Source organism: Neophocaena asiaeorientalis, unplaced genomic scaffold (assembly GCF_003031525.2).
Source record: "Neophocaena asiaeorientalis asiaeorientalis breed wild unplaced genomic scaffold, Neophocaena_asiaeorientalis_V1.1 scaffold121, whole genome shotgun sequence".
In the NCBI taxonomy this organism is placed as follows: Eukaryota; Metazoa; Chordata; class Mammalia; order Artiodactyla; family Phocoenidae; genus Neophocaena; species Neophocaena asiaeorientalis.
In genome coordinates, this window is record NW_020172142.1 from 241,164 (window position 1) to 251,048 (window position 9,885).

The following is a 9,885-nucleotide window of genomic DNA, read 5'->3' on the forward strand; positions in this document are numbered from 1 at the left end:
GGAACAGGATAGAAAGCCCAGAGATAAACCCACGCACCTATGGTCAACTAATCTATGACAAAGGAAGCGAGGATATACAATGGAGAAAGGCCAGTCTCTTCAATAAGTGGTGCTGGGAAAACTGGACAGCTACATGTAAAAGAATGAAATTAGAACACTCCCTAACACCATACACAAAAAGAAACTCAAAATGGATTAGAGACCTAAATGTAAGAGAAGGCACTATAAAACTCTTAGAGGAAAGCATAGGAAGGACACTCTTTGACATAAATCATAGCAAGATCTTTTTTGATACACCTCCTAGAATAATGGAAATAAAAACATAAATAAACAAATGGGACCTAATGAAACTTAAAAGCTTTTGCACAGCAAAGGAAACCATACACAAGACGATAAGACAACTGTCAGAATGGGAGAAAATATTTGCAAATGAATCAACAGACAAAGGATTAATCTCCAAATTGAGCTCATGCAGCTCAATATTAAAAAAACAAACAACCCAATCCAAAAATGGGAAGAAGACCTAAACAGACATTTCTCCAAAGAAGACATACAGATGGCCAAGAAGCACATGAAAAGCTGCTCAACATTGCTAATTATTAGAGAAATGCAAATCAAAACTACAATGAGTTATCACCTCACACTAGTTAGAATGGGCATCATCAGAAAATCTACAAACAACAAACGCTGGAGAGGGTGTGGAGAAAAAAGAACCCTCTTGCACTGCTGGTGGGAATATAAATTGATACAGCCACTATGGAGAACAGTATGGAGGTTCCTTAAAAAACTAAAAATAGAATTACCATATGACCCAGCAATCCCACTACTGGTCATATACCCAGAGAAATCCATAATTCAGAAAGACACATGCACCCCAATGTTCATTGCAGCACTATTTACAATAGCCAGGTCATGAAAGCAACCTAAATGCCCATCGACAGATGAATGGATAAAGAAGATGTGGTACATATATACAATGGAATATTACTCAGCCATAAAAAGGAACAAAACTGGGTCATTTGTAGAGACATGGATGGATCTAGAGGCTGTCATACAGAGTGAAGTAAGTCAGAAAGAGAAAAACAAATATTGTATATTAATGCATATATATGGAATGTAGAAAATGGTACAGATGAACCGGCTCGCAGAACAGAAATTGAGACACAGAAGTAGAGAAAAAACGTATGGACACCAAGCGGGGAAAGCGGTGGGGGGGGTGAGGGTGGTGGTGTGATGAAATGGGAGATTGGGATTGACATGTATACACTGATGTGTATAAAATGGATGACTAATAAGAAAATAAATAAATAAATAGTAAAAAAAAAAAAAAGAACTAAAAAAAGGAAAAGTTCTAGGGAAAAGGCCAAATGTTCCCAGAGGAAAGGCACACGGCCTGTCTAGATCCCATCCCTGCGAAGTGGGGGTTTAATCTCTCAGCCCACTGTCTGGTGAGGAAGTGTCCACTAGCCAAGGGCAATGTGGGGAGCTCATCCATGTAAGCCATTGGCTGCAGCACCTCCATTCATTGGGGATGGGTGTGCCAGGTGGTAAAGGGAATTAAGGGGGTCAGCAACAGAGCCCACCATACCTGCCTCCATTAAAAGCTGTTCAGACTGTGGGATATGAATCTCTGAAAGAATCATTGGAAACCAATTTCTTACATGTCAGTAAAAAGTAAATCAAGCATTCAGGACCCCTGCCCTTGACCTCTCTGGGGTGGATATGTGTTTGGAGACTTTTCCTTGCAAATATCCAATTCTTTCTTCTTGGGTTTCCCATGACCAGAGTCGTTCCCCATCACCCCCAAACTGGGCCTATCATAAACTCCTTACTCTTACCACCAAAAGTATTACTTCTCACACAAGCATATTCAGAGGACTCTCCTCATGGAGGGCCTCTGGAACCCCCAGGCTAAGCTGACTGTCCTCCCATGCTTATCTCATAACCTTCTCAGTCATGGTGATATACACTATCCCAGAGGTTTGCTATAAATCATAACTTGAGCTGAACTTCTTGATGAGTCATATATCAGTTCCTCCACTCTCTTTTAGTTTAATTTTATTTGACTCCAAGTAATACACTTACACAGATTTAAAGGTCAGTGTCCTCAGAGAAGAGTCTTCCAGTCTCCTTCCTGAGATGCACATGTTTGACACCAGAGTTCCTGTATCAGACAGGGAACAAGGTCTATGAAGCGTCACCACCCAGAATGCAAGCTTGACTCCTTTGTACAACATCTCTCCCCATCCTCAGCTGTGCAGATCTCCAGAAGGCTAATTAATCTCCCTTCTCCTGCCAGCATGTCCCTGGGCTGCCTGGGGTAGGGAGACTGATCTGAGAGTGGGTTCTATCAGCTCCACATTTGAACGATCAGCAAATCCTTTTCAGCTTTACCCTACAGACCCTCTCCTCCCCCATTAGAGGTAACTGGTGTCTCTAATTCCTGCATCTTCCTTGGGTTCTGTGCTGGCAGTTCATCACTTATTTCTTGTTACCTTCACCACCTGCAGCCCCAGGTTTAAGATTTACCTGGTTGGCTAAGCCAGTTAACAGGTAACCATTTCACTTTCAGCCTTTCAAAATTCATAGAAATTTGTGTAATCTCTGGTTTTATTTGGCTGAACTCCTGTTCTCTTTGTTCTTCTGAATTGATGGCCTTTTTATTCTTTAACTCTCACTTTAATGGGGTTTATAAAGGAATAGATATACACGCTTGGGTGCAGCCTGCTGTATTTTTGGTGCAGACTTTTCAGAATTTTGCCTATTAGTTGCCCTTCCTCTGTCGGATTCTTGCTCAAATCGATAATAAATATTCAGAGGGTCTGAGGTGTATTACAAAAAAGGTACGATTTTATTTTTTTACTTTCAAACAAAAACCCAGGAAGAAAGAAGGGGCAAAGTCTGGAGTGGGGAGAGGCCAACTAATTTCTACCACATTTCCAAGTCAGCATCTTTTTCTGGTGTTCTAGAAACATTGTTGGGGCTGACAGCGCCCCACCTCCTTGTCCCAGGAACTGAACTTTAAATAGGCTCTTTCAAAGCCATTAGAGTGGGGTTTTCGGCCATCCTAGACCTTCCTATGTTCAAAGCTGAGCTGTTAAAGATTGCTTCTGTTAATTTGTGTTGTGAACACTGTCCTTGCTCTTTAAACTTACAGAGAGGTTATTCAGAAATAGAGATAATCTGTCACTTCTTTGTGGTCATCAAAAAACACACAAGTCCTGCCAGAGAGCACCCTTTGACTGAACTTGCCTAAGTCCAGCATCTAGACTACAATTTTTCTTGAAAATACGGTCCTATTTCCAACTTGGTTGCTTTCTAATTATGAAGTGTAAGCCCATGGATAACCATTAGGGGGTGCAAGAATTTTAATGTAAGGTCCTCCTAAAGGCCGCTAATCAGACCTTTTTCATTTAATGGGCAAAGTGGACTTTTTCTTACGAGTTTTAGAAAAACTTTTCAAACCACCATACATGTAAATATTTTTTGTCAGATTACCAAATTCCAAGAGAGTAAGAAAGGAAAACTAATAAATAGACTACCAGTCCATGTTTTAATATGAAACCTATTTACTCATTCATTCAACAAATATTTATTAAGCACCTACTACACACCAGGCACTGCACCAGACGTTGGGGATTCAGCAATGAACATGCATTCATGCATGCCTCATGAGTATTCAACTTGCTTTCTCTCTTTCATATTGCTTATCTGTAGGAATTCTTAATTCATTCACAGACTTTTTGCAGATGACATCAGAATATTTTAGGAGAAATTTTGGCTAAAGATCAGAAGAGAATCATTTTGCTTAGCTAGGTATAAAGTGAACTAACAGGTACATTTAAGGTCATGAGGAGAAGATTTAGAACTTTAAAGACATCAATCAGAAGATGTTTTAGACAAAATTCAATACTTTCCCTATTCGAGATACAATGGGTAGAAATCTGATGATGCCTTCCATTTTTTCTCCATTCTCCGCTGGTGACACATCCATCCTTTAATTGTTTCAAGGGGCAATTGCATCTAGGGATCACCCTACCCCCCGTCTTAGGAGGAGACAAAAAGTACATCTACCATGAAGCACCGCGGACACAAATTAGTCAGTGCTTCTCCCCCAAGATAACCTGCATCCCTCTTTTATGTCCAGGATGACTGATGGTGATAACATCTTTTCCAGGTTCTCCTTTTACATTTGACGCTTTGTCTGCTCTCTAAAGGGGTATTTCAAAGTAGCAAGTGAGCAAAAATTTTATGTGGTGGTGCAAGAACTTTGCATTCATTCTTTCATTCTCTGCCTTTGTCCTAATGTAAAATTAATCTCAAGGAAATGGAGCGACCTAGGCATTGCTGTATGCTGCTCTCCTGTTGACAATTTACCATCTCATATGTTCACAGATCAGGACAGTCTCAGCCTATGGCAAATGGTCCAGAAGCCCTCTGGGCCTGACCAGGAAGGGCTGTGCTGGGATCCCAGACATATGCTCATTTTTGTATGTGCTTTGGTGGGAAATAGGGCAATGTCTCTTATTAATTCTACCACTGGAAAGAAACTTATTAACTTTCTCAGTTCCAGTGCAAACATAACTATAAATAAATAAATAATCAGATGCTAATCCTAGAATCAGCAAATGTGACCAGGGGAGTGGAGCTATGGACAGATCTTGGATGGGAACTGCATGGCAGTGGTGGAGGAGCAGTTCCCAGAAACAGGGACATGTTCTCAGAAGAAGGGGCAGGCTCTGAAGACAAGGCAATAAATAGCCATTGTGGCAAAGTTCACTGTCCCTTTTTACTGTGAAATTAATTCTGGCTTTTGGATACAGAGCTATTTTAGGCATGATTGATATGGAAAAAACTTTGACCTTTTTTCTGATTCAACAGCAACAGGCAAAAAATTTCAAGAATGGGTACTATTTAAATTATACTGTGAAATCATTGGAATCATCTCATATAGTACACTATAACAAGGTAAAATGTCATCAAATATCACTGATTCCAGCAAACCTCAAAAATTAGTCTTTCATCTAGCAAAGACGAAACTTTGCACAATTCCTGGTAAAAGACACACTTTTATCTAAATATCTAAATATCTTGTTTCCAAACCCCTTACATTCTCAGCTTTGATATCTGAGGATGAGTGGCAGCAGAATTGAAGCTTATTTTTAATTGCCCCATCTATAGAAAGAAGGGTGATTTCTAGAGAAACACAGTTTGAATGTATCTGAATTTAGCACCTTTAAATTATCAGTGGCAAACAGGCAGATCCTGCATCTGGCAGGGGAAAGATTTTCAAGTATGAAATTGAATTGGTTCTTGCAGTCTGCAAGAGCCCTAAACATAAAACTTTGGGAGAGGCATAAAAGTATTTGTGGCTGCTTTGTTTGAAGGAATTGGTTTTTGCTTTGTTTTATGAAAAGATTCATCCTTTAATTAACAAATGTGAAAAGGAATTTTTAAAAAATTTAATTTCACATTCAAAGTTAAATTAAAATGGTTTAATTCATATATCCAAAGATTAGAGCTAGACTTTATTCTCAAAGATTGTTGCATAATACCTACTTAGAAAATTTTTTTTATTGAGGCTGAACATACATCTCAAGCATGCAGTTGGGTGAATTTTTGTATTGTTATGTCTATATCTGTGTGGCACTATCCAGATCAAGATATAGAACATCTCAAACATCACAGAAGACCTCTTCATGCTCCTATATGGTCCCACCCCTACCCATGATCCCTGAGGTAACTATTATTCCAATCTTTATGATCATTTGAATTTCATTAAAATGTAAAACTTCAGTGCATACTCTTTTATGTCTGGATTCTTTCACTCAGTATTATTCCTCTGAGATTCACCCATGTTGTTTCATGTAGCAATGATTCATTTGTTCTCATACTCAATATTATTTCTTTGTATGAATAGACCACAACTTCATTACCCATCTATCATCTTTTGGTAGATGTATGCCCTCCTTTTTCTCACATATACCCTAGCAGTGGACTTGTTGAGTCACTGGGAAGGCAGCTGGTTAGCTTGACTAGATAATGCCAGTTAGTTAGTTACCCAACATGATTGCACCAATCACACTGCAGCAAGAAAGGAGAGTTCCAGTTGTTGCACATTCATAATACCTCTTGGTTATAATCAGCCTCTTTAATTTTAGCCATTCTGGTGAGCACAGAGTGCCTGCTCACTCTGGACATTTGGAAACAACTCAAATGTCCTTAAATGGGCAAACAGTTAAACAAATCATGGTAGTGCCCTACAATGGAATGCTACTCAGTAGTCAAAGGAAACAGAGTGGTATATTACTGTGGTTTTACTTTGCATTTTCCTCATTCCTACCAATGTTATTCTTCTTTTCCTATGCTCCCATAGTTATACTAAAGTCTTAGATGGAGGGCTAAAAAGTCAACAAAATGCAAAATCTCAACAACATAATAGCCACAATATCCAGCACACAATAGAAATTTTTGAGACACACAAAGAGGCAGGAAAATGTAAGCAATGATCAGGAGGGGAAAAAGTCAATAGAAACACACACATAGAAAATATATATTCTGGAATTAGCTGACAAGGACTTTAAAAGTTTATGTAAATAAATTCAGGGATATAAAGAAAAAGACACACAACATTGTGAATCAACTATACTTCAATTAAAAAAAAGAAAAAGACAGACTGAATGAGTGAACAGATGGGTAATCTCAGTGAAGAGATGGAAACTATTTTTAAAAAGAACTAAATAGACATTCTAGAACTGAAAAATACAATATCTGAAATTAAAAATTCACTAGATGAGCTTAACATAGAGTGGACGCTGGAAGAGAATCAGTGAACTTGAAAAAAGATCAATAGACACTATGCAAATTAAACAGAAAGAAAAAATATTTTAAAAAGAAATAATCTTCAGCAACTTGAGGGACAACATCTAATGGTCTGATATATAACTAATTAGAATTCTAGAAGGATAGGAAGGAGATTGGGCAGAAAAAAATGTTTGAAAAATTTCTAGTTTTGATTAAAAAAAATCATTTCAGAGATTCAAGAAGCTCAACAAACCCAAGCAGGTTACACACAAAGAAAATCACACCCAGACACATCATGTTCAAACTGATGAAAACCAAGAAAAAGAGTAAGTCTTGAAAGAAGCAGAGGCAAAATACACATTATATATATGGAATAATGATAAGAATCTCTACTTATTTCTTATCAAACACAATGCTACCAGAAGCCAATGTAACAGCATCTTTAACTTGCTGAAAGAATAAAACGGTCAACTTAAAACTATATATCTAGCATAAGGATCTTTTAAAAATAAAGTAGACTTTACAGATCAACAAAAGCTGAGGGAATTTATTGCCAGCAGATCTGCACTAAAGGAAGTCCTTCAGCCAGAAGGGAAAAAATTAAATAATACCAGAGATAAACCTGGATTTACACAAAGGAACAAAGATTACTAGAAATGGTAAATATGTGGGTAAATAGAATTTTTTTTCTCATTCATAATACTAAAAGGCAAATAATAATAATAATAATGTATTGCAGGGTATACAACTTATGTAGAAATAAAATGGGTGACTAGAAGGGGGTAGTCAATGAAAACATTTTGTTGTAAAATTCTTAGATTAGATGTGAAGAATTATGATATTAAAGCAAGGTATACTCTGAGTAGTTACAGATATGCAAACACCAGCCATAAGAAAGGCAAAGTCTCTATATTAATATTGAAGTAGACTTCAAGACAAGAGGGATCTTTCAGTTCATAAACGGCATAACCATCCTCAATCATTATACATCTATTAAAAGCAATTCAATATACATGAAGCAAAAACCGACAGGACTAAAAAAAAATAGAAATAGACAAATCCATAACGATAGTTGTAGATTTTATGACTCCTATGTAGTTATTGTTAGAACAATTAAGTTAAAAAGTAATGTATAGAAGACTTGCAATACTATCAAATAATTTAGCCAACTTGATATTTAGAGAAAACTTCACCTAACAACTGAAGAATACACCATCCTTTAAAGGGCACAGGGGACATTCACCAAGATACTAGGCCCAGGAAAAGTCTCAATAAATTTAAAGGTATTGAAATCATATAGAATACATTCTCTGATGACAATGGAATTAAATTAAAAATTAATAATAAACTGATACGTGAAAAATATCCAACTATTTGGAAATTAAACAACATACTTCCATATGACCCACAGGTCAAAGAAATAATCTAAAAGGAAATTGTAGGGGCTTCCCTGGTATCACAGTAGTTAAGAATCTGCCTGCCAATGCAGGGGGCACGGGTTTGAGCCCTGGTCCGGGAAGATCCCACATGCCACGGAGCAACTAAGCCTGTGCACCACAACTACTGAGCCTGCACTCTAGAGCCCGCAAGCCACAACTACTGAGCCCATGTGCAACAACTACTGAAGGCCCCATGACTAGAGCCCGTGCTCCGCAACAAGAGAAGCCACCGCGAAATACCATAGAAGGAAACCTTCAAGATGGCGGAAGAGTAAGACGTAGTGATCACCTTCCTCCCCACAAATACATCAGAAATACATCTACGTGTGGAACAACTCCTACAGAACACCTACTGAATGCTGGCAGAAGACCTCAGACCTCCCAAAAGGCAAGAAACTCCCCACATACATGGGTAGGGCAAAAGAAAAAAGAAAAAACAGAGACAAAAGAATAGGGACAGGACCTGCACCAGTGGGAGACAGCTGTTAAGGAGGAAAAGTTTCCACACACTAGGAAACCCCTGCATTGGCAGAGACGGGGGGGTTGCCAGGGCGAAGCTTCGGAGCCACGGAGGAGAGCACAGCAACAGGGGTGCGGAGGGCAAAGCGGAGATATTCCTGCACAGAGGATCGGTGCTGACCAGCACTCACCAGCCCGAGAGGCCTGTCTGCTCACCCGCCGGGGTGGGTGGGGCTGGGAGCTGAGGCTTGGGCTTCGGAGGTCAGATGGCAGGGAGAGGACTGGGGTTGGCTTCGTGAACACAGCCTGAAGGGGGCTAGTGCACCACAGCTAGCCGGGAGGGAGTCCGGGAAAAAGTCTGGAACTGCTTAAGAGGCAAGAGACTTTTTCTTGCCTCTTTGATTCCTGGTGTGCGAGGAGAGGGGATTAAGAGCACGGCCTAAACGAGCTCCAGGGACGGGCACGAGCCGCAGCTATCAGCGCGGAGCCCAGAGACGGGCACGAGACGCTAAGGCTGCTACTGCAGCCACCAAGAAGCCTGTGTGCAAGCACAGGTCACTATCCACACCGCCCCTCCCGGGAGCCTGTATAGCCCGCCACTGCCAGGGTCCCGTGATCCAGGGATAACTTCCCCAGGAGAACGCATGGCGCCTCAGGCTGGTGCAACGTCACGCTGGCCCCTGCCAATGCAGGCTCGCCCAGCATCCATACCCCTCCCTCCCTCAGGCCTGAGTGAGTCAGAGCCCCCGAATCAGCGGCTCTTTTAAGCCCGCCCTGTCTGAGCGAAGAACAGACACCCTTTGGTGACCTACATGCAGAGGCGGGGCCAAATCCAAAGCTGAACCCCAGGAGCTGTGCGAACAAACAAGAGAAAGGGAAATCTCTCCCAGCAGCCTCAGGAGCAGCGGATTGAATCTCCACAATCAACTTGCTATACCCTGCATCTGTGTAATACATGAATAGACAACGAATCATCCCAAATTGAGGCAGTTGACTTTGGGAGCAACGATATATATATATTTCCTTTTTCTCCTTTTCTGAGTGTGTATGTGTATGGTTCTCTGTGATTTTGTCTGTATAGCTTTGCTTTTACCATTTGTCCCAGGGTTCCATCTGTCTGGATTTTTTTTGGTTTGTTTTGATTTTTCAGTACAGTTTTTAGTGTTTGTTATCATTGGTGGAC